We start from the raw sequence: 21,298 nt of genomic DNA, 5'->3' as shown, positions 1-21,298 counted from the left end.
CCAAGAGGGCGCCTAGAGGTGAATAAAAATTTGGGCGCTTAAGCATCCCCATTATTAGCGGAACGCGATAGCATTCAAACATCCTTGACCGCTTCTCACGCTTCCCAGAAACTGGAGCGTATGTAATCGCAATGCTTACCGGTAAACACAGGCCGCGAACGCTATGTTCGAAGGCGGGCTTGTTGGTAAAAACGCGGGCGCTTGCGTGGGCCGCGTTGCAGTGGAGGCGACCGCCATCCGGAGGTACTGCAAGGAAGTGGGCCCGCCGCTCCATAGCCTCCAAGATGCTCGAGAGCCGGCGCGCGCAAATGGCGGCCAAGTTGGCGGGTCTATGAAGGGGAGAAACGCTGAAAAAAGGGTTTCTTTGAGTTCCGGCTGAACATAATTATGTTTTCTCGTATAGTCAAATGACAGTCCGACGCTATCAGGTTTTTAGTTGTGTGTGTGTGTCGTACTTCACGATTTTTCTACGTATTTTAGCTTGCGAATTTAGTAAGTGCAGTGACTTCTTTGATCCACCTGGACGGCCTGGGTATGAGTGGTTCGAAAATCCTTTTTGCCCAAACGACGTCCGACACTGGATTTTCTACGACACAGGGCCCTTAACACTATCGCGTTAAAATTGCGCTCCGGCGATAGTACGAAGAAGCGCGCTCACTGCGCGACAATATAACGCCACCTAGAGGAATGTGTCGTTAACGCTGAGTGAAATAGTGATGGAAAAACCAGGCGAAGCGTCGAGGAGGAGGAAAGCAGGCAGATGCGCGTTGGGTTGACTTCCTCTTCCAATTGCTACTGGTTTTCTTTGCGATGCATATGTAGTGGGTTCGTCTTGTGGTAACGGCATTTTTGCCTACCGTACGCTGTGTGTGCGAGAGAAATAATGCAATGGTGAGCCGACAATGGTGGCTTCATCTCGCGTGCGTAAGGGGAAGAAGCGCGCCGTATTCCGCCGCGCGCTGTTCACCATGGCACCGGAAAGTTTATGCAGCGGGGGCGTTGTGTTTCGGCCGCACGCAGTCGTGCGCGCTTTATCTTGAAAACGATCTGCTTTGAAAGCACAGTCTACGTGGGCCGAGGGCTCGTAGCTTTGCGTGCGCTGTGTTCTCACGGCTGAGTGTGCGTTAAAGCGAGGCAGCACGAAGGGCACTTCGCTATATGCTATCGCGATGCCCCACGTCTGCGTTTTGACAGCTAGTGTCCGCGGTCACCGAGTGCGAGCACTTGCTGGTTGCCTTTACGCGCTCACACCATAATAGGTAACTTAGATACTGAGAGAATGTTGGCAATAGGGCGTTCAACTCCATCGGACGCGGCGTGTGGCACGACCGCGCCAGACCTGTCTTGAATACGGTCTGTATTGAGGACAGTGTAAGCGTCAAGGCACACCAAGGCCCGATGGTGTCGTGTGCTTTATAGCACCCATACGCTTGCGCGTCACCCACGTTCACAAAGGGAGACGTCACTGTAACTTTATGTAGTTCTACACATAGCTGATGAGAGTCAGATTTTCAACCAGTACCTTCGAACCCTATATAATAAAGTAGTGGTATATTCCTCGTCAATATATTAGACTTTCTAGCATAATTTTGCGGTCAATTAAAATTTCTGGCCAGTATATCTATATCCATATGAGCTATTAATATTTGGAATGCCAATAAAAAGGAATAAAGCCCCACAAAAGCATTGCTATTCGTAGAAAAGCATGTCGTGCGTTAGTTCGATACAGACTTGCTAAGTTTCATGATTTTTGTGTTCGATAGTTGGAGTAGCGCGTATGAATGTGTTGCAGAATTATATTGAAGCTGACATACTGAGGCATATCGCCATGCAACACGGTGCGCTTGCGGCATGTTGTCATTGCATCAGTGGTGCAACGTTACGTTTAGCGTAGAAAAGCTACAAAGAAGGCTCCTCAAGGTGAATTTGGGCTCCTCTCCTATATAACTGGTAATTATGCCCATTAACGAGCTTCGTGTAAAGAATTTAAAAATAATAAGCAGATGCTATAGCGCTTCCAGGCGCACGCATTCAAGGGCATTCCGTGTGCGTCGTCAACAACGATAACTGTTTATTATTCCACCACTGTTTACAACACCTGCCAAAAGCGCGCCTTGCCGCCGTTTCCGAGGGCTGAGAGGTTGCTACATTGCATTTGAAAACCACCATCAATCCAAATGCGATAGGACAGCAGCGCCAGTGTCGATGCCAGGTGCGTCCATGTAACGCAGCGTTTGGCAATGCCTGTGCATTTTGAGAAAGTAGTCGCAGCAGGGAATGGACGATGTTTGGTCACAACACGGGCTTATGAGAGTGAATGTGAAGACAAAGAAAATTACGGTCGTGTGAGCCAACCATCAAAATTGAAAACTTCAGTGTCATGGAAAAATTATGGTAGTTCTGTTAGTACGACTACATAAATTATATATGATGTGCCTAGATGGCTATTTACTCATGCTTGACCTTAGTCCAATGCAACGCTTGCGTAGTCACAGATAAGTCTGCGCTTGCACAATCAAGACATCATCAAAAGGGAAGAATGAGCATGCTGGTGTATTCATTGCTGTATCCTGTGCCTTTCTCGTCTGGGAAAACATATGTGGGCCATTATGACCGACGTCATAGCACTAGTCTGAAGGAACATTCGAATTCAACAACGGAGCTTGCGCAGACATATCTTGCAACGCACGTAAGAAACTGCAATTCACAATGTAAATGCACACCCCATTTTGAATATACAACAGCCCTTTATCAACACAAATATCGAACAAGACAAGGTATAGAGGCTCACGATATTAAGAAAGAGAGGATAGGGTGTGTTAGTCATGCTTCTATAGCGCTTCATGTCACTGAAATGTCTTTTCTAGGTGTGACTTAACACGGGCGGCTTTTCTTTTGTGCGTGCTTACACCGGTTAATATTCCTTGTTTTGTTTTACCTGCTCTTTTTATGGCGTTTGCTGACGTTTGACATCATAGGACCTGTCGGGTTTATAATGTTTCTAACATTTCTAATAAACCTAAAGTAGCGGCATGTCCTGTCTTTTCTCGTGCCTCAGCATGTGTCCCAGTAGTTCGCGCTCTGAATTTACCGATGTGTTGAGACTTTGTCACTAGGAAACGCAAAAAAGTGTTTTCGTTGAACAAGATTTCTTGTCCTCCTATACTGGCTTTACCGCAACGCCCCATTACCCGCTTTAACATATCTTGCAATGGGGTCAGTGGTCATGAACAACACACCCTGGATATGAAGCCCCTTGCCTGTGCGGTTTTGTACATATTTTCTAATGTCCACTTCCTACGTTGGCTAATTTTTCGCCAAACAAGAGAAAGACGTTCCCAGCAACGTTCTCAGTAGCATAAAACGACGTCACGCCCGAAAGGTTTCTTTTTACAATTTTAAACTATAAGTGCAACAGTATACATACGGTACTACCTCACATCCTTGCAGACCACCACTGCTAGTGGTCACCTTCTCCGTTTCTCTGCAGGAGCAGCGGAAGCTGTTTTAAAAGGTTATCACGCAGTTCTACAAATTGCCTCAATTACAGGATGTGAGAGGGGCGCGGATGGCTGGTGATAGCTGCCATCATAGAAGAGGAGGGTCTTGTCGCTCAGCTGTCCATGTAGCATCAGAATATTTCTAAGGACGGTACTCCGGATTCCAAATTCGCTGGGTTATTCACAACAATGTGTGCATGGAGCCGTCGAAAATTCCGATTGTGATCCTTCTGCAATTTTTGGGGAATTGCTGCTGATGAGAATGTCGTCGCCGCCGGCCAACGGAAAGGCTGCGGGTGACGACGCCATTGAACCTCTGAGACTTCAGCGCTGAGTTCTTGAGATCAATCAGAAGTTTAGAAAATTCGAATAGGCCGAACGGCTTAGCGATGGCAGGTTCACGTGTGGCTTGTACTGTCATAGGGGAAACACGGAGAAGGCGGAAGATGGAAATTCAAGACCACGAACAAAATGAGAACAGGGCTCTTCTTTGCCCATGGCTATATATTCAGCCGCTTTGGACACCAATAAATACTTGCAAGAAGCTACTTTCCCTGTTATTGTTGGTTTCTTCATTGGTGTGCTGTTTCTACTGGCGCTTCATCTTTAAAAAATGTTCAACTTATTATTAGCGAAGGTGGCCGGCCAGTGGCAAACAAAACTCGCGAAAGGAAATCTTTGTGAATACGGCCCCTGATCTGTAGTATTTCCTTGAACTGGAGCTTGGATATACGCCTCGTGCACCGCCTATAGCGCCGCCACTTGAAGCCACCTAGCGGACGCTTGCAACAGTATACGCGGGAGCAGTAGCAGACGACAACCCTTTGCAGCAAGGATGGCTGAAGCTCGCGGTTGCGATTTCTCCTTTGTTCAGGTGCCAGGCTGCTTTTTCTGCGGTGACAGCTGTAGGGAAGACGCTTACCTCTATGCGAGCGGGTATGAACACGATGTTACCGGTGTTTGCAACAACATGTTCCACATACGTGCAAGGTGTGTCCCGCAGACAAACGCCATGAAGCCCATTTCCATGACGTGGAGCTTATGTTCCCTAGCCGATAAATTTTGTTGAGGGATGCGATCTCTCGAAGGTATTTTTATTCCACCCTTGCCGCAATGCTGCTTTTGTATCTGAATAATAAGCACCCGTCGTTAGTGCAGGCTTATATCAAACAAATACGCACGATGCAATCTGGGCATATGCCGTTGTAATTTTTCTGCCTATGAAGACATGTGACATCGCCAAATAAGTGCAGTCGAAGTCGCCTCAAGAAGAGTAATTGCCAATTTATTGATGGAAACGTCTACACTAGCCAACGAAGTCACCAAACACACGGGTTAATAAAAGCGCGTGTTAGTGCTGTACCGCCGATGCAATTCTGTTGCATGCGCAGATGAACCGCCGTTCCGGCTGCAGTTTCTGCAATTTTAAATTCCCCAAGGGAGCTACTTAGAAACGTACAAAGCTAAAGACTGACTAACTTTTCAGTACTTTTTTATATTACTAGAGAGAGGCGCCACATGGTGTATTTAAAGGCAGAGCAGCGCCAGTCAAAGTACATGAGCGCTGGCGGCAAGGCCCGGTTTAGTCGTCTGCAGCGTAAGTATAAGAAATAATTTAGTTGAGTACAAAACTCACATGCAAGAAGGGACTACGTTGTGAAACAAACAAATCACTCGGCGTGTTAACTTTGCTCATGCAGCATCGACGTGTGATGACTTCCCAAACGGGACACGAACTTTTCAGCGAGAAATGGAACAAAAATACCATATGCAGTAGCTATTAGCAATTCTCGCCCTGAACTACCTATTTTCTAAACACATTTCCAAAAACGCAAACAATATCTAAGATGCCCTCGGGCGAAAAGAATAAAGTTGTTAAAGAAGCACTTCCTTGGTATCATTCCTATAAGACACAGCGTGATTTATACCCTTTACAAACAAGGCAGGGTGCAAGGTTCGCAGCTCAAAAGAATCGACAAGAGTTATGCATGGAGCAACTAGCAACAGTTAAACATGTGCAAAGCCACGCATAACATAGATGTAAAAACATGAAGTGCGCGTCAGTTGGTGCGACGATTTACCCCGCCACATGAAACCAACAATTTCAGTTCATGCAAACTTTAGTAGCTTTAACATACAACGCAATGCGCTCGTGCAGTCGTGCTGCCTAGCTAGCGCAACGCGGTAAAGAAGCGGAAAACAATGTAAGTGGCACACAGCATTCCGAACTTTAGCGAAATGCCCTTAAACCTCATGCTGCACTGCAGACGAACTTCGTTGCTCACGCGTCTAGCTATGATCGAGTGGAAAAAAAACACCGACGAGACAAAGGAAAGGATGAGAACAAGAAATTTTCCTCCGAAGTGACGATCCATTTTTGCTACCGTTGCTCCCGCTGATGAGGCTTTGCCTGGAATAATTAGAACCGTATCGCCGGCACGTTTTCACCGGTATTTGAGCACCCCACCCTGCAACAATTCGTCTTCGACATTCCCTGAAGCTTTGGCCACCCCACACGTGCGAATGCTGCTGCCTATCTTGCTCTGAAAACGTGAAAAAGACAGAGAAGCACGATCAACGACACAACAAACTACGGCGCGCGCCAGGCTCCTCTCCCGCGTGTTCTGCGCAAGGCCGCCACCAGTGGCGCGTCCGTCGGCGTGCACGGCGCGTATACGCCACTTCTCCGGCGCTGGAGCTGGTGACGCGTCGAAAAAGTGGCTCCGGGTGATAACATAGTGTTCTATACCGTCAGCCACTCGTTGAGTCACGCCCGATGAAGCGATCAAGGACCGCAACTGATCAAGAAGCGGAGAAAAAGTTTCTCGTAGCGTGGTGGAAGGCTTGGCCATGATGGACGGTAAGGTTGAGGAAGCCTGTGTGTACAAAAGGTCATATATTCTGTTCAGTTGTTCAGTGGACCACCTACTCTTTAGCCCCGTGTATCAGGAAGTTATTGTTCATAAAAGCCAACCAGCTGCTATACTCGCGGACTATTTTTGTGGCTATGAACGGAAAGCTGGAGAGGCAAAGCGCGCACAAGTGAGAACGTTTCTCAAAAGAGCTGAACGTTTTATTCCACTTTAATTGAGGCCGCGGAAGACAAAACATCAACATCTTATTAGCACCAGGTTAACGAGACAGAAGACGCCACTCAGTATAAAGGTTTACTTGTTTTGTGGCTTTTCCCTTCCGCGTCTGGTTAAACACGAAGCCGCAGCACGTGGAAGCTGCGTCCATTAAACTTCTGTTCCGAGCAAACAAAAGCGCTGTCGGATGCTGTCGGACTACTTGACGCGGTAGCATATGAGCACCATCCACGCGCTAGGAGCTTTCCCTTCACAGCAACAGAAAGTTGTCCGCGAATATAATGTAGGGTGAATGGCAGAGCACAGAAGAAAAGACGAAGTGAAACGTACTAATAAGTGAAACATTGAGGATGTTCGACGTGAGGCTACAGACTTGCGTTGACAAATTAGAAATGAATAGTCAATGCGCAGTTCTGGCACAAATCGGAGTTCCTATAGGAAACTTAAGCCGGCGGCATAGCGAACTTTATGCCTTGTCAGTGATTGCGGCCAAAGCTGATAAGCTGAGGTCACGAGCTCAAGTAAACAACATGCGAGCAGCGGGTGGCGCCCACTATCGAAATAGCTTTCTCAAGAAGCCCTTGTTCAAACATGAGGTCCCTGCGAAAAGCAAGCGTTGGGTTTGCCTGTCAAGTGAAGACGCTCGGCGATAGTCCCGAGCAGTTCCTGCAGCCGCTTCCTTAGAGAGTCAAATGTTCACTCGAAAATTTCCCTTTACAGCGTATCATAATGTGTGGTTGATAGCGTTGCTTTTAAAATGTCCCATACCTTTTTAACCAGGTATAAAGATAAAGCGTACCCAGCGGCATAGCGCAGTGGCTATCGTAGCTGTTCCGGCGGGGTATTGCGGTGCCGTGCTTGTGGTCGCGAGTTCTATCCTGGCCACCTAGGCTGCACTTTGATGAGAAGGAAATGCGACAAAGTTCGGTGTGGCGATTTATGTGCACCTTAAGCGTATACATACAGCTGTACGTTAGTATACGTTATTCCCCAGTCCCCACTATAGTGTGCATAATAAGCATATCGCTATTTTAAATAGTAATTTTCGTTTTATTAAACACATAATATATAGTTTATTTACAGGAGACAAAGTAGCAACCTAGTTCTTGGACCGGATCGTCTGGGACGTCATGTTTCGGTAATTTAAGTGCGCCTTTACATTTTTACATTGGAGATCCAAATTCCGGGCAGCTGCTCCCCCCCCTCCCCCCCTCCCACCTGAACAAAACTGATTACAATTTGGACCATGTACGGCAGCTGTGCCCCACAGGAATCTGCACCTACAGCCCGTCCTACTAACCTCGTCGCCACCTGTCGTCGCGATATGCTCAAATATCAATGAGCTCTATAAAAGAACCACCGTCCATCGACTGCAACAGGAGGCACGGCGCAAGCGGCACGAACGCAAAGTTCAGAATGCGCCTACTTATTCTCGTACAGCTTTGCTCTCGTCAGTCAATGGAGCCTGCTCGGTGGCGCTAGTCTCGCCGCTACCAGCTCTGAGGGTATCAATCAGAGCAACGGAGATCACAGGAAGTGACGCTATCTTCCTAGATAAAGCAATGCTACTCTATTCTACTATTCTAGCTGTAGGGTTAGAGGCTTTCATACGTTGGCGTTTCTTGATCAGATCTTTCGTCCCCTGCGATAGCTTACTGGCATCCTGTCTAACCGAGTTGCCACCGACTTCTATTTCACACTCCTTATTGATGCCCATAAAATTGTCGTTCATTGATTCAACACTAACCTGAGTTAAAGCCGAATACCTGTTCTGTAGCTTGATCCGGAATTCAATTCCTCTAGTTTCCCTCTTACCACTAACTCATTGATTGGCTTCTTGTGTAACAATTTCTTCCGTTCCCTCCTCGAGTCTAGGCTAATTCGAGTTCTTATCATCCCATGGACACTGCAGCGCACCTTGCCGAGCACGTCCACATCTTATATGATGCCAGAGTTAGCGCAGAGTATGAAGTCTATTTCATTTCTAGTCTCGCAATTTGGGCTCCTCCTCGTCCACTTTCGGCTAACCCGCTTGCGGACGAAGGTAGTCATTATCCGCATATTATTCTGTTGTGCAAGCTCTACTAATAACTCTCCCCTGCTATTCCTAGAGCCTATGCCATATTCCCCCACTGACTTGTCTCCAGCCTGCTTCTTGCCTACCTTGGCATTGAAGTCGGCGTTCAGTATAGTGTATTTTGTTTTCACTTTACCCATACAGAAGTGAAAACGAAACTTTGTATTTTAATAAGCCGGCACAGCGACAGCAATTATTCTGCACCCACAGTTAAAGAAGCATATTGCTTTGGTTCAAGAAAGAAGTAAAATGAAGCAGCTAAAAAGGAAAGAAAATGAAAATGAAAGCCGCAGATGATGCGCCAAGTTGAAGTACGCAATATCCGAGTGAGTTTGTTGGGAAACGCCGCATGGGCCGGGCGTTCGATGAACAAGGTCAGTCAAAATTGGTTATTGATATCCTGGTAATTGTTGTATTCGCATGATAATTTTGATCATGTTGCGAACTGTTACAATAAACGGCAAAAGTATCTGCAGTTGTAAAAGATAATGAACAGTCTTACATTTTGATATTTACGTGTTTATGGACCTGAAGGAAAGAGCTTCTTATTTGCATTGATTTTTGCTGCTTCGATGTCACTTCGATCAGCAGGGAAGTTTAGCGAATTGCTCTACGACTTCGAACACTTTGATGTCTACTTCTCTGTGGGTGTATAGTGTCAGACAGTCAGACAGACGCTCGTCGTCCCATGACCAAGAATGATCCCTTTTAATGTACCGTCATGAAATATATACAGACAGAATGGTCACATGACTTGTGTGAGAACTGGTTCAAAGAAATGAAAGCATAGCGCTTATCTTAGCGCGTGTCTGTGGCTCAGGCACACACACAGTGCGTATCAGGATGACGTCACATCTTCCCCGTTTTACAAGCACTGCGTGCCTACCAAGAAAAGAAAGCACTTTGCAAATCAGTCATCAATGCCGAGTCTTTTCGGCGCTTGTACGACGCGACCGTATCGCGTAGTTCTTTGCTCGGGTCTCGAAGTTTCGTTCGGTGGAAGGGTTCCCTGGGTGTCGCACGATTGCTTAGCCACGATGTCCGCGTTGTCAGTCGTGTCCGTTGGCGGGCTGCTTTGTTGAGGCTGTTCGGCCGGGACGGGACTGGTTTCTCCTCCGCTTGGGAGCAGGAACAGATGGCGTCTGTTTCTGCGTACGGTGCCCCCTGCAGTCTGGACCCATTAGGATCTTGGTGTTGAGGAAGGACGAAGGACTGTGCCCTCGGCGCATCTGTCTCTCAGCCATACTTGGTTGCCTGCGGATAAACTGGGAAGAGGTCTCGCAGCATGACGTCTGTCAAAATATATCTTTTGTTTCTGTCTGCATGTTTCGTCCTGCTTTTTCCAAGAAATGGTTACCACTCGCGGTTTTAAAGCAGATGGCATGCATGGCACTCGTGAGCGTAAGCGGCGGCTCATTAGCAGTTGCGCTGGGCTATAGCTGGTTGGGCCCGGTGTGTTTCTATAATTCAGCAAGGCAATGTATGGGTCCTGCGCTTTCTTCAGTAGTCTTTTGAGAGTCCCTACCATGCGCTCAGCTTCCCCGTTAGCTTGTGGGTAACGAGGGCTCGTTGTGACATGCTTGAAGCCGTATTTTCTTGCAAAATCAATGAAAGCAGATGAGACGAACTGTGGTCCGTTGTCCGATATTACCGTTTTCGGTATCCCATGCCTAGCGAAGATGCTTTTCAGGTGCTGAATGACCACCTGTGACGATGTTCCTTGATCCAGTAGGGCCAGCTCAGGATACCTGGAATGGTAGTCAACAACAACAAGATAGACAGCTCCTTTCATTTCAAACAAATCAATTCCGACTTTCTCCCATGGAAGCTCCGTTGTTTCAGATGGGATCATCGGTTCGGAAAATTGGGTGCGCTCTGCAGCACAAATTTGGCAGTTGGCTACCGTTGTTGCAATTTCCTGGCTAATTCCCGGCCACCAGACTGATTCCTTGGCGTTTGCGCGGCAGCGGGCAATACCTTGATGCGCTTCGTGGATTCTCTGAAGCATTTCTTTCCGCATAGATCTTGGGATTACTAGTCTGGCGTCCTTTAGAAGCAACTGCTTGCAAACCGTGATGTTGCCACGATGCGCCCAGAATGGTTTGAGAACTTGCGGTAGCCGATCCTTTGCGGGCCAACCTTGCATGCAAGCTTCGAGCAACGATGCGCACTCGGGATCCGTTGCCTGCTCTGAGCGTATGCAATCGAGCATGTCATCTGAGAGCGCATATCGTACGACTCCATCCACGTGAGCCGAGACGTCAGCTTCAGACAATTCCCCGATAGACAGTCTCGTGTTCATCCCTCTGGCTCGAGAAAGAGTGTCCGCTGTAGCGATGGTTTTACCAGGGACATGTGTGAGCGTGAACGAGTACCGCATAAGACGCATTCTGAACCTTTGGATTCTTGGTGGAAGAGAATCGAGAGGGTCGCGACCCAGTAGTGGAAGGAGGGGCTTGTGGTCTGTCTCAAATAAAAACGTGAGGCCTCTCAGAAATTCGTCGAAGCGTTCTGCTGCCCAGGTCAAAGCCAACGCTTCCTTCTCTATTTGTGAATACCTCTGCTCTGTTTTTGTGAGCGATCTGGAGGCATATGCTATTGGACGTCTTTCGCCAGATGGCTGATCCTGGAGCAGTACAGCGCCAAGTCCTTGCGAAGACGCGTCCGCCGAAACGATTGTTGAATACAAGGGGTTGTACCTTGCCAGGCATCTGTTAGAGCTGAGAGTAGTCTTGATCTTCTCAAAAGCTTCCTCTTGTTGAGTTCCCCAACACCAGTCGCTGTCTTTGTTGAGGAGGCTGCGTAAAGGCGCAGATATAGACGCAGCATCAGGAAGAAACCTTGCGAGGTGGTTCATCATGCCTAATAAGGAACGAACCTCAGCGACGTTTTGGGGTCGAGGCAACTCCTTGATTGCTCTGATCTTCTCAGGATCTGGGCGCACACCATTGGCGTCAAAGATCATGCCCAAAAATGCTACTTGCTCAACAGCGAAACAACATTTTTCCTTGTTAAGGGTTACTCCTGTTTGATCCAGTCGGTCGAGCACGTTCCGAAGGCGGTTGTCATGTTCCATTTTGTTCTTGCCGTACACCAGAATGTCGTCCATGTAGTTCAGTACGCCGTCTAGGCCTTCGATGACCTGCGAGAACTTTCTTTGAAAAATTTCTGGTGCGGATGTGATCCCGAACGGCAACCTGCGGTAGCAGTACCGCCCATACGGCGTTATAAAAGTAGTGAGCTTTTGACACTCTTCGGAAAGTTTTATCTGGTAGAATCCAGAATTCGCGTCCAGTTTAGAAAAGACCTTGGCTTCCTGGAAGCTTCCCATAACTTGCTCTACCGTTGGTAGCTGATGACGCTCGCGTCTGACAAATTGGTTCAATTGAGTTAAGTCGACGCATATCCTTACTGCTCCAGACGGCTTCATTACGGGTACAATAGGAGCGCACCATTCTGTCGGTTCCTCGACCTTTTGTATCATTCCTTCTCTCTCTAGCCTGTCCAGTTCTTCCTTGACTTTTTTCTTCATGGGAATAGGAATCCGTCTGGGTGTAGACAGAGCGTACGGTGTTGCATTGGGAACGAGACGTATGGTATGTTCTCCAGATATGGAACCCGTGCCTTGGAATACCTTAGGATACCTGCTTACGATGTCGTCAGCAGTTGCTAAGTCGTCTAGGAAGCGAACGATTCCCAGGGCTTTGATAGCTGGTAGTCCCAACAAGGGTGTGCGCAAGTTATGCACGACGTAGATGGTCTGCTTCGAACGGTTGTCTTTCCAAGCTACTTCAGCGTCAAACTTTCCTATCGTACGAATGCTTGCACTGTTCGGTCCTTTAAGATCACCTGCTTTGTCCAGAGAACGCGGAAGTAAAGGAAAATTTTGCCCGACGACTGTCACTTCGGCTCCCGTATCTACTTTCATGCGGAGCTTATGATCGTTTATCAGTACCGTGACGAAGTGCTCAGATGGTGTGTTCGCAGATCGCTCGACCGTGCCAAGAAATTTATCAGCTTCGGCAATGTCGTCAAGATTCCCGTCTGCTCGTCTCTTTTTTCGGCACGCCTTTTCGAAGTGGCCCAACGTTCGGCAAAACCTGCATCTTTCTTGTTTCGCTGGACAACTGTTTCTCGGATGAAATGGTCCGGCGCAGAAACTGCAGGACTTTTCACGATAAGCTGGCTTGTGACCGCGTGTAAACTTTTTGCTCTTTCCAGGGGTTTTCTCTGGCTTTACTGCGGCGACGCAAGCTTCTGGGATAGTGCCCTCGTGCTCTTTTAGCTCGGCTTGCTGTTTCTTCACCGTTTCGCTTGTACGCGCTTTTGCCAAAGCGGTGCTCAGCGTGAGATTAGGATCCATCTGTAGCTCTTCCGAGAGAAGGTGGTCTCGTAGTCCTACTACGAAGCGGTCTCTTATTAGGCGTTCCTTCATTTCTTTGAACTCGCATCTGTCTGCTAGCCTGTTAAGCTCGGTTGCAAACTGGTCTACTGTTTCCCCCAGCTGTTGGCGGCGTAGATTGAAGCGAGCACTCTCGTAGACTGTGTTCTTGGTATGGACGAAATAGCCCTTAAATTTTGACTTTACGAGGTCGAAATCCTCCATTTCTTCGTCTTTGACGTTTAGCGACCGAAGAATCTCCCGTGACTTTCTGCCCATTGTATAGAGAAGAGTCCTTACTTGTACTTCGTCTGGTTTCTCATGTAGTCCGGATGCGAATCTGTAGTCGTCGAATTCGTCCATCCAGGCGGGCCAGTCCGCAGCGTTCTGGAAGTCGAAAGGCCTAGGAGGCTTGATTCCTGCCATGCTGAAGCGTTGCTTGACGACTGTCACCGGGAGGACTTGCTCTTGTGGAAGCAGGCGCTCGTTCGCTTCTTGACGGGCTGCTGCAGCGCTACATCGTAGCCAGCTTTGAGATAGCCACTTCTGACACCATGTCAGACAGTCAGACAGACGCTCGTCGTCCCATGACCAAGAATGATCCCTGTCAGAAGTGGGATTGGAGAAGTGAACAATTCGTCTTCGACATTCCCTGAAGCTTTGGCCACCCCACACGTGCGAATGCTGCTGCCTATCTTGCTCTGAAAACGTGAAAAAGACAGAGAAGCACGATCAACGACACAACAAACTACGGCGCGCGCCAGGCTCCTCTCCCGCGTGTTCTGCGCAAGGCCGCCACCAGTGGCGCGTCCGTCGGCGTGCACGGCGCGTATACGCCACTTCTCCGGCGCTGGAGCTGGTGACGCGTCGAAAAAGTGGCTCCGGGTGATAACATAGTGTTCTATACCGTCAGCCACTCGTTGAGTCACGCCCGATGAAGCGATCAAGGACCGCAACTGATCAAGAAGCGGAGAAAAAGTTTCTCGTAGCGTGGTGGAAGGCTTGGCCATGATGGACGGTAAGGTTGAGGAAGCCTGTGTGTACAAAAGGTCATATATTCTGTTCAGTTGTTCAGTGGACCACCCACTCTTTAGCCCCGTGTATCAGGAAGTTATTGTTCATAAAAGCCAACCAGCTGCTATACTCGCGGACTATTTTTGTGGCTATGAACGGAAAGCTGGAGAGGCAAAGCGCGCACAAGTGAGAACGTTTCTCAAAAGAGCTGAACGTTTTATTCCACTTTAATTGAGGCCGCGGAAGACAAAACATCAACATCTTATTAGCACCAGGTTAACGAGACAGAAGACGCCACTCAGTATAAAGGTTTACTTGTTTTGTGGCTTTTCCCTTCCGCGTCTGGTTAAACACGAAGCCGCAGCACGTGGAAGCTGCGTCCATTAAACTTCTGTTCCGAGCAAACAAAAGCGCTGTCGGATGCTGTCGGACTACTTGACGCGGTAGCATATGAGCACCATCCACGCGCTAGGAGCTTTCCCTTCACAGCAACAGAAAGTTGTCCGCGAATATAATGTAGGGTGAATGGCAGAGCACAGAAGAAAAGACGAAGTGAAACGTACTAATAAGTGAAACATTGAGGATGTTCGACGTGAGGCTACAGACTTGCGTTGACAAATTAGAAATGAATAGTCAATGCGCAGTTCTGGCACAAATCGGAGTTCCTATAGGAAACTTAAGCCGGCGGCATAGCGAACTTTATGCCTTGTCAGTGATTGCGGCCAAAGCTGATAAGCTGAGGTCACGAGCTCAAGTAAACAACATGCGAGCAGCGGGTGGCGCCCACTATCGAAATAGCTTTCTCAAGAAGCCCTTGTTCAAACATGAGGTCCCTGCGAAAAGCAAGCGTTGGGTTTGCCTCTCAAGTGAAGACGCTCGGCGATAGTCCCGAGCAGTTCCTGCAGCCGCTTCCTCAGAGAGTCAAATGTTCACTCGAAAATTTCCCTTTACAGCGTATCATAATGTGTGGTTGATAGCGTTGCTTTTAAAATGTCCCATACCTTTTTAACCAGGTATAAAGGTAAAGCGTACCCAGCCGCATAGCGCAGTGGCTGTCGTAGCTGTTCCGGCGGGGTATTGCGGTGCCGTGCTTGTGGTCGCGAGTTCTATCCTGGCCACCTAGGCTGCACTTTGATGAGAAGGAAATGCGACAAAGTTCGGTGTGGCGATTTATGTGCACCTTGAGCGTATACATACAGCTGTACGTTAGTATACGTTATTCCCCAGTCCCCACTAAAGTGTGCATAATAAGCATATCGCTATTTTAAATAGTAATTTTCGTTTTATTAAACACATAATATATAGTTTATTTACAGGAGACAAAGTAGCAACCTAGTTCTTGGACCGGATCGTCTGGGACGTCATGTTTCGGTAATTTAAGTGCGCCTTTACATTTTTACATTGGAGATCCAAATTCCGGGCAGCTGCTCCCCCCCCTCCCCCCCTCCCACCTGAACAAAACTGATTACAATTTGGACCATGTACGGCAGCTGTGCCCCACAGGAATCTGCACCTACAGCCCGTCCTACTAACCTCGTCGCCACCTGTCGTCGCGATATGCTCAAATATCAATGAGCTCTATAAAAGAACCACCGTCCATCGACTGCAACAGGAGGCACGGCGCAAGCGGCACGAACGCAAAGTTCAGAATGCGCCTACTTATTCTCGTACAGCTTTGCTCTCGTCAGTCAATGGAGCCTGCTCGGTGGCGCTAGTCTCGCCGCTACCAGCTCTGAGGGTATCAATCAGCGCAACGGAGATCACAGGAAGTGACGCTATCTTCCTAGATAAAGCAATGCTACTCTATTCTACTATTCTAGCTGTAGGGTTAGAGGCTTTCATACGTTGGCGTTTCTTGATCAGATCTTTCGTCCCCTGCGATAGCTTACTGGCATCCTGTCTAACCGAGTTGCCACCGACTTCTATTTCACACTCCTTATTGATGCCCATAAAATTGTCGTTCATTGATTCAACACTAACCTGAGTTAAAGCCGAATACCTGTTCTGTAGCTTGATCCGGAATTCAATTCCTCTAGTTTCCCTCTTACCACTAACTCATTGATTGGCTTCTTGTGTAACAATTTCTTCCGTTCCCTCCTCGAGTCTAGGCTAATTCGAGTTCTTATCATCCCATGGACACTGCAGCGCACCTTGCCGAGCACGTCCACATCTTATATGATGCCAGAGTTAGCGCAGAGTATGAAGTCTATTTCATTTCTAGTCTCGCAATTTGGGCTCCTCCTCGTCCACTTTCGGCTAACCCGCTTGCGGACGAAGGTAGTCATTATCCGCATATTATTCTGTTGTGCAAGCTCTACTAATAACTCTCCCCTGCTATTCCTAGAGCCTATGCCATATTCCCCCACTGACTTGTCTCCAGCCTGCTTCTTGCCTACCTTGGCATTGAAGTCGGCGTTCAGTATAGTGTATTTTGTTTTCACTTTACCCATACAGAAGTGAAAACGAAACTTTGTATTTTAATAAGCCGGCACAGCGACAGCAATTATTCTGCACCCACAGTTAAAGAAGCATATTGCTTTGGTTCAAGAAAGAAGTAAAATGAAGCAGCTAAAAAGGAAAGAAAATGAAAATGAAAGCCGCAGATGATGCGCCAAGTTGAAGTACGCAATATCCGAGTGAGTTTGTTGGGAAACGCCGCATGGGCCGGGCGTTCGATGAACAAGGTCAGTCAAAATTGGTTATTGATATCCTGGTAATTGTTGTATTCGCATGATAATTTTGATCATGTTGCGAACTGTTACAATAAACGGCAAAAGTATCTGCAGTTGTAAAAGATAATGAACAGTCTTACATTTTGATATTTACGTGTTTATGGACCTGAAGGAAAGAGCTTCTTATTTGCATTGATTTTTGCTGCTTCGATGTCACTTCGATCAGCAGGGAAGTTTAGCGAATTGCTCTACGACTTCGAACACTTTGATGTCTACTTCTCTGTGGGTGTATAGAAGCGCCAGCGCAACCATGCGTTCTTCAGACATTGTAGAGCGCAAGTAGGTTTTGAGTAATCTAATACTTGAAAATCTTATCTGTGTGCTGGCATTGGTCACTGGAAGGGTGACTAGCATGTGCAGCAGTTTGTGCACAATTGGATAGATCCTGCAGTCGCAAAAGTAAAGGGCACCTGTTCCTGTGCTGAGGCACTCGTATGCTGGTTTGTTCACCCACCTTGTTCATCATAGTCGCAGTTTTCCCAGAGAAGCTCTCGCATCCAGGTCCTGCGCAAAAATAGCCTGAAGATTTTCTTCTCCTTTCGCACTGTCAAGTTGCATAGGTGGCATTGCGTATCGTTCAATTACAGAAAAGTCCTTTAGGATTGCCCTGCGCTGAGCGGAGCGTCGGCGTAGCTCTGCTAATAGGCGGTTCACGAATGTAATGAACACAGTTCTCCGGAAACATTTGTGAGAATTTTCTGACGCAACGCTGACCAGATCCTGGTGTCGGACGCCAGCTCGTAGGCTGGTGATTTCCAAATGCAGTTTCTTTTTCGCCAGTTCCTGTAATTGTGCAAATATTTTTGAGAATGAAGCCGTTTTCATTCCTGCGGTCCTTTTTGATCGCCTGCTGTACGACGTCTGTGTCGTCAATGGCGGTGCTTATGCATTGTTCCTGATCTGCAGATTCTGTCATAAAGGCAGAGTCACCGCTAACACATTTTCCGCCACATGCAGGCTCACAAGGAATGCTGGTGACAAAAGTGCCAACTCTAGACTATTTCTATTCAATTATGGGGTTTTACACGTGAAAACCACTTTCTGATTATGAGGGACGCCGTAGTGGAGAACTCCGGAAATTTCGACCACCTGGGGTTCTTTAACGTCAACCTAAATCTAAGTACACGGGTGTTTTCACATTTCGCCACCATCGAAATGTGGCCGCCGTGATTCAATCCCCCGACCTCGTGCTCAGCAGCCCAATACCATAGCCACTGAGCAACCACGGCGGGTAGACTACTTGCAGCAACTGTAATTGTGCCATTGCCGTTTAATTTTATCTCCTCTAGTGCCGCGGTCACCGGTCCAAACAGATTCAGAAATCAAATAACTGTATACGCCTTTTCCACCCACTCCGTTTCGCATGATCTCCAAAGTCCCTGTCTAGTGGACTCAGGATGCATCAAAACTATTTCTCACAAAACGTGTGAACGGTTAGGAGATTTCTGGAAAAAGTTCATCGTTGTGTTTAGCACTCAAAAACAGTTTCGTAGAAGTTTAATGGAGCACGCTGCGCAGAGAAACAGACTGAGGGAATGGCTCGCACGTTGGGGAGTGTATAGTGAGGCTTAATATTTTTCGCGAACGGCAGCTTGCACACCATTCGTTTTAAAAAGCGATCGATTTGGCACCGTCATAACCTTGACCACCAAGATGACGCATGTTAAATCAAAGGTCTTGCAGAAACGCTATAATGGCGGCGGTGAAGGCCCTGCCGCTTCGGTCGTGCATTGGCACAAAACCTAAAAACACGTTTTCGATGTCGTTGGCATCGTTGTATGATACCTTGTAGAAACCGTCAGCTGCTCGATTCTAGCACTATCCGTCATTTCATCAGCAAGTAGGGAGAGGAAGCCTGCAGAGTTCACTTGTGCAAGTAGGCTTCTTTTTGATAATTTCACCAATAAATTTGTACAATTTGCTTTTGTACATCTGGGCTTAAATATAAGCCTTTACTGGGACAACTGTGGTTCTTCCGATCTGTATCTTCACAATAAACTCGCATGCGTGGACGCGCTCAGAAAATACCAGTAGGTTCAGCAGGGGCCTTGCTTAAATCAAAAAGACCACTGTCAGTATAGCTATGAAGGGCCCGACCTTGTAGCCCGCAGAATGTAAGTGCCTCAGTAATAAGCCGTAATATTTTTCTCTTTTTCAAGTGAAGCATGCATTGCCTCACCTGTTTCGGCGTCGGTGTTACTGTTACCATAGAAAAAAACCCAAGCCGTGCAAAAATAACATTTGCCTGTGAGGCTGCGGATTGAAACCACCGACCTATGCTTGGGGAGACCACCACGCTAACCGATTGTGCCACTGTCGGTTCATCATACGAGTCGTTTAAATAGCGATTTTACATGCATGAAGAAGACGCAGCGCAACACTCGAGCCAGTCACAAGCGTCCGCTCACTGCGAAGGAGAGAAGGGGTGTGGTCGCGATTTTGCTCGCCTCGCGCCCGCCGTTTCCCACGACACGTTCATCTGAGGGATCGCCAGCCGTTTGTGCGCTGGCGCGAGTAAGAGCGGGCACGAGAGAGAGAATCTGGGGGCTTTTGCTCCTCGAATATATGACTCTGCCGAGGTACAACGGAGGAGGTTTCTTAGCGCGTGTTGTATGCGTTTGTGCCCTAGCCATGCCGGCATTACGGAGTGTGGTCGAGTTTGTTTACGCTCCGCCGGGGCTGCCCGCACGGTGAGGCAGTGGGCACGGACGCCCCATTTTGTGATCGCTGTGTCTGAATGGGAAAGTTTCTGACTGGTGTTGTATATGTCGCGGGTCGTTTTTTTCGTCGCGACGATAAATTATATTTTTTTTTACCAGCACTGCTCCAGGAGGGCACATGTAGTCGGCAAACGGAGGCCGTAGGATAGCATCTGGGGTTATATTAAAGCAGGGGGCGCAGGATCTCCAGGGCACCCAAGGGGTAGCGGGGGGATCAAAGCTGGAAGCAGGGCGGCCCGTGACATGGGGCCGCGGAGGCCGAAGTGTGTTGTAAAAATTATCGAATTGGAAGGGGAAAAATTAGGCAGTGGCTGTGAGTGGTCGCTGTTTTCTTTGAGCCAAGGAGGCTTCAATGGTCGGCGGAAAAGCTATGTTGCCAGCCGCCAAAGAAGCCATCTGTGTTGTTTTCTTTTGTTATTCTCAAAACATCGTGAATGGCAGCAGTATACCATGTGAAAGTGCTTTTGCCTCCATGAGCAAGGCCCGTCCTACATACTCGAAGCGTTAGGCGCTGGTCCGTAGTTTCGTGACTTGACTCGAAACAAACTGGCGGAAACCACCCGCGTTTAGTTTTATTGTAATCTTGTTACGCCTGCGTGCCGGCAACACAGGTAGCGTGAGATTTTCCGTGATATTTTGATGCGGGAATATGTGTAATGAGTGACAAAACTAAGGCGGCTGATTTGCTACATTGCCAAGGTTCATAATGCCGTCTCTCCAAATGTAGCAGCGCTCTTATCGCGGTGCATCTTTGTCTCTACCCTACCCGAGAGATACTTAACAACAGAAACGTAATTAGTTGGCTTGGTCTAACCTTTTCTACCATTCATTCAGTAGCGGTGTACACAGGTATGCTACCTCATTAGGGAGCTGCACCATCTCAGTATTAAGAAGGCTATCAAGAACAGAGTTGGTGAAGTACCAGGAGTAGGTTCCTAATCCCCTTAGAGGAGCCTGACTTGCATGATATCTTCCTGCCCAGTATTACCTTCTGTGCTGGTCTGTCGCCGTAGGCAAGTAATTGTTTCCATGGTGAGTTTCACAAATCTTTCGTACGATAAACGTATTACTGAAACTTAGTACAACATTTACAAAATGTATATGTACTCTATCGCAAAGCATGTTGCTTTTTAAAACGCCGATTATTCGAACACTAAGATACATGACCGGAAATTTTCAGTCAGTGATGACTAAAAATTGGAGTTGCAAAACTGTCAGTAATTTTTGTATTATAATCAAGCAGTTGCCTGAAAATATTTGCCTACCTTATTTTTTAAAATTCGTAATCTTGCCCTTAAGCATACCGGGCCTACCTTTTAAATAAATGACTTAGTGGACATGGTGTGGCTTGAAGAGTTCTGGGGCATGTTCAGAAAATAAATCGCAGTGTCCCTGGAAGAGCGAAGCAATAAATGCAATAGCAAAGCAGTGGAAAACTTAATCAACGAGCACGGAGTCACGCGCGCAGAAACACATGTCAGTCGGTGGCCGCTGACACTCGCTGTGAAAACGCTGACGTGAGCAAGAACGGTAGCAGCAGCTATCTTCGTGCTGCCACTTGATTCAAGGCGAACAAAGTGGACAGCAAGGAGAACAGCACAATACGCACTGTGTCTCCTGTGTCTCCGTGGCATAGGGCCCGAGCGGGGGCCGTGCCATACGCAGACCGCCCCCTCTTTCTCCTCCCACTTCCCCCGCTGCCTCACACACGATGGAAGGCGGCGCATTTCCTCCCTGTTTCGCTGTTTTGCGCACACAATATTGAGCCACCATCGTCGGTTCACC

General features: G+C 47.8%; 1 protein-coding gene across 1 annotated transcript in view; it reads left to right on the top strand.

Annotated features, from left to right (window-relative positions):
* Positions 1–14,046: 14,046 nt before the first annotated feature.
* LOC135916833 (uncharacterized) overlaps positions 14,047–21,298 on the top strand; it is a 166,042-nt gene continuing 158,790 nt past the window's right edge. Inside the window, exon 1 of the mRNA XM_070522027.1 lies at positions 14,047–14,065. The gene's annotated coding sequence lies outside the window, so the exon portion shown is untranslated. The remainder of the gene's footprint in view (positions 14,066–21,298) is intronic.

Source organism: Dermacentor albipictus, chromosome 7 (assembly GCF_038994185.2).
Source record: "Dermacentor albipictus isolate Rhodes 1998 colony chromosome 7, USDA_Dalb.pri_finalv2, whole genome shotgun sequence".
Classification (NCBI taxonomy): Eukaryota; Metazoa; Arthropoda; class Arachnida; order Ixodida; family Ixodidae; genus Dermacentor; species Dermacentor albipictus.
This window is presented reverse-complemented; position numbering and strand designations above follow the sequence as displayed.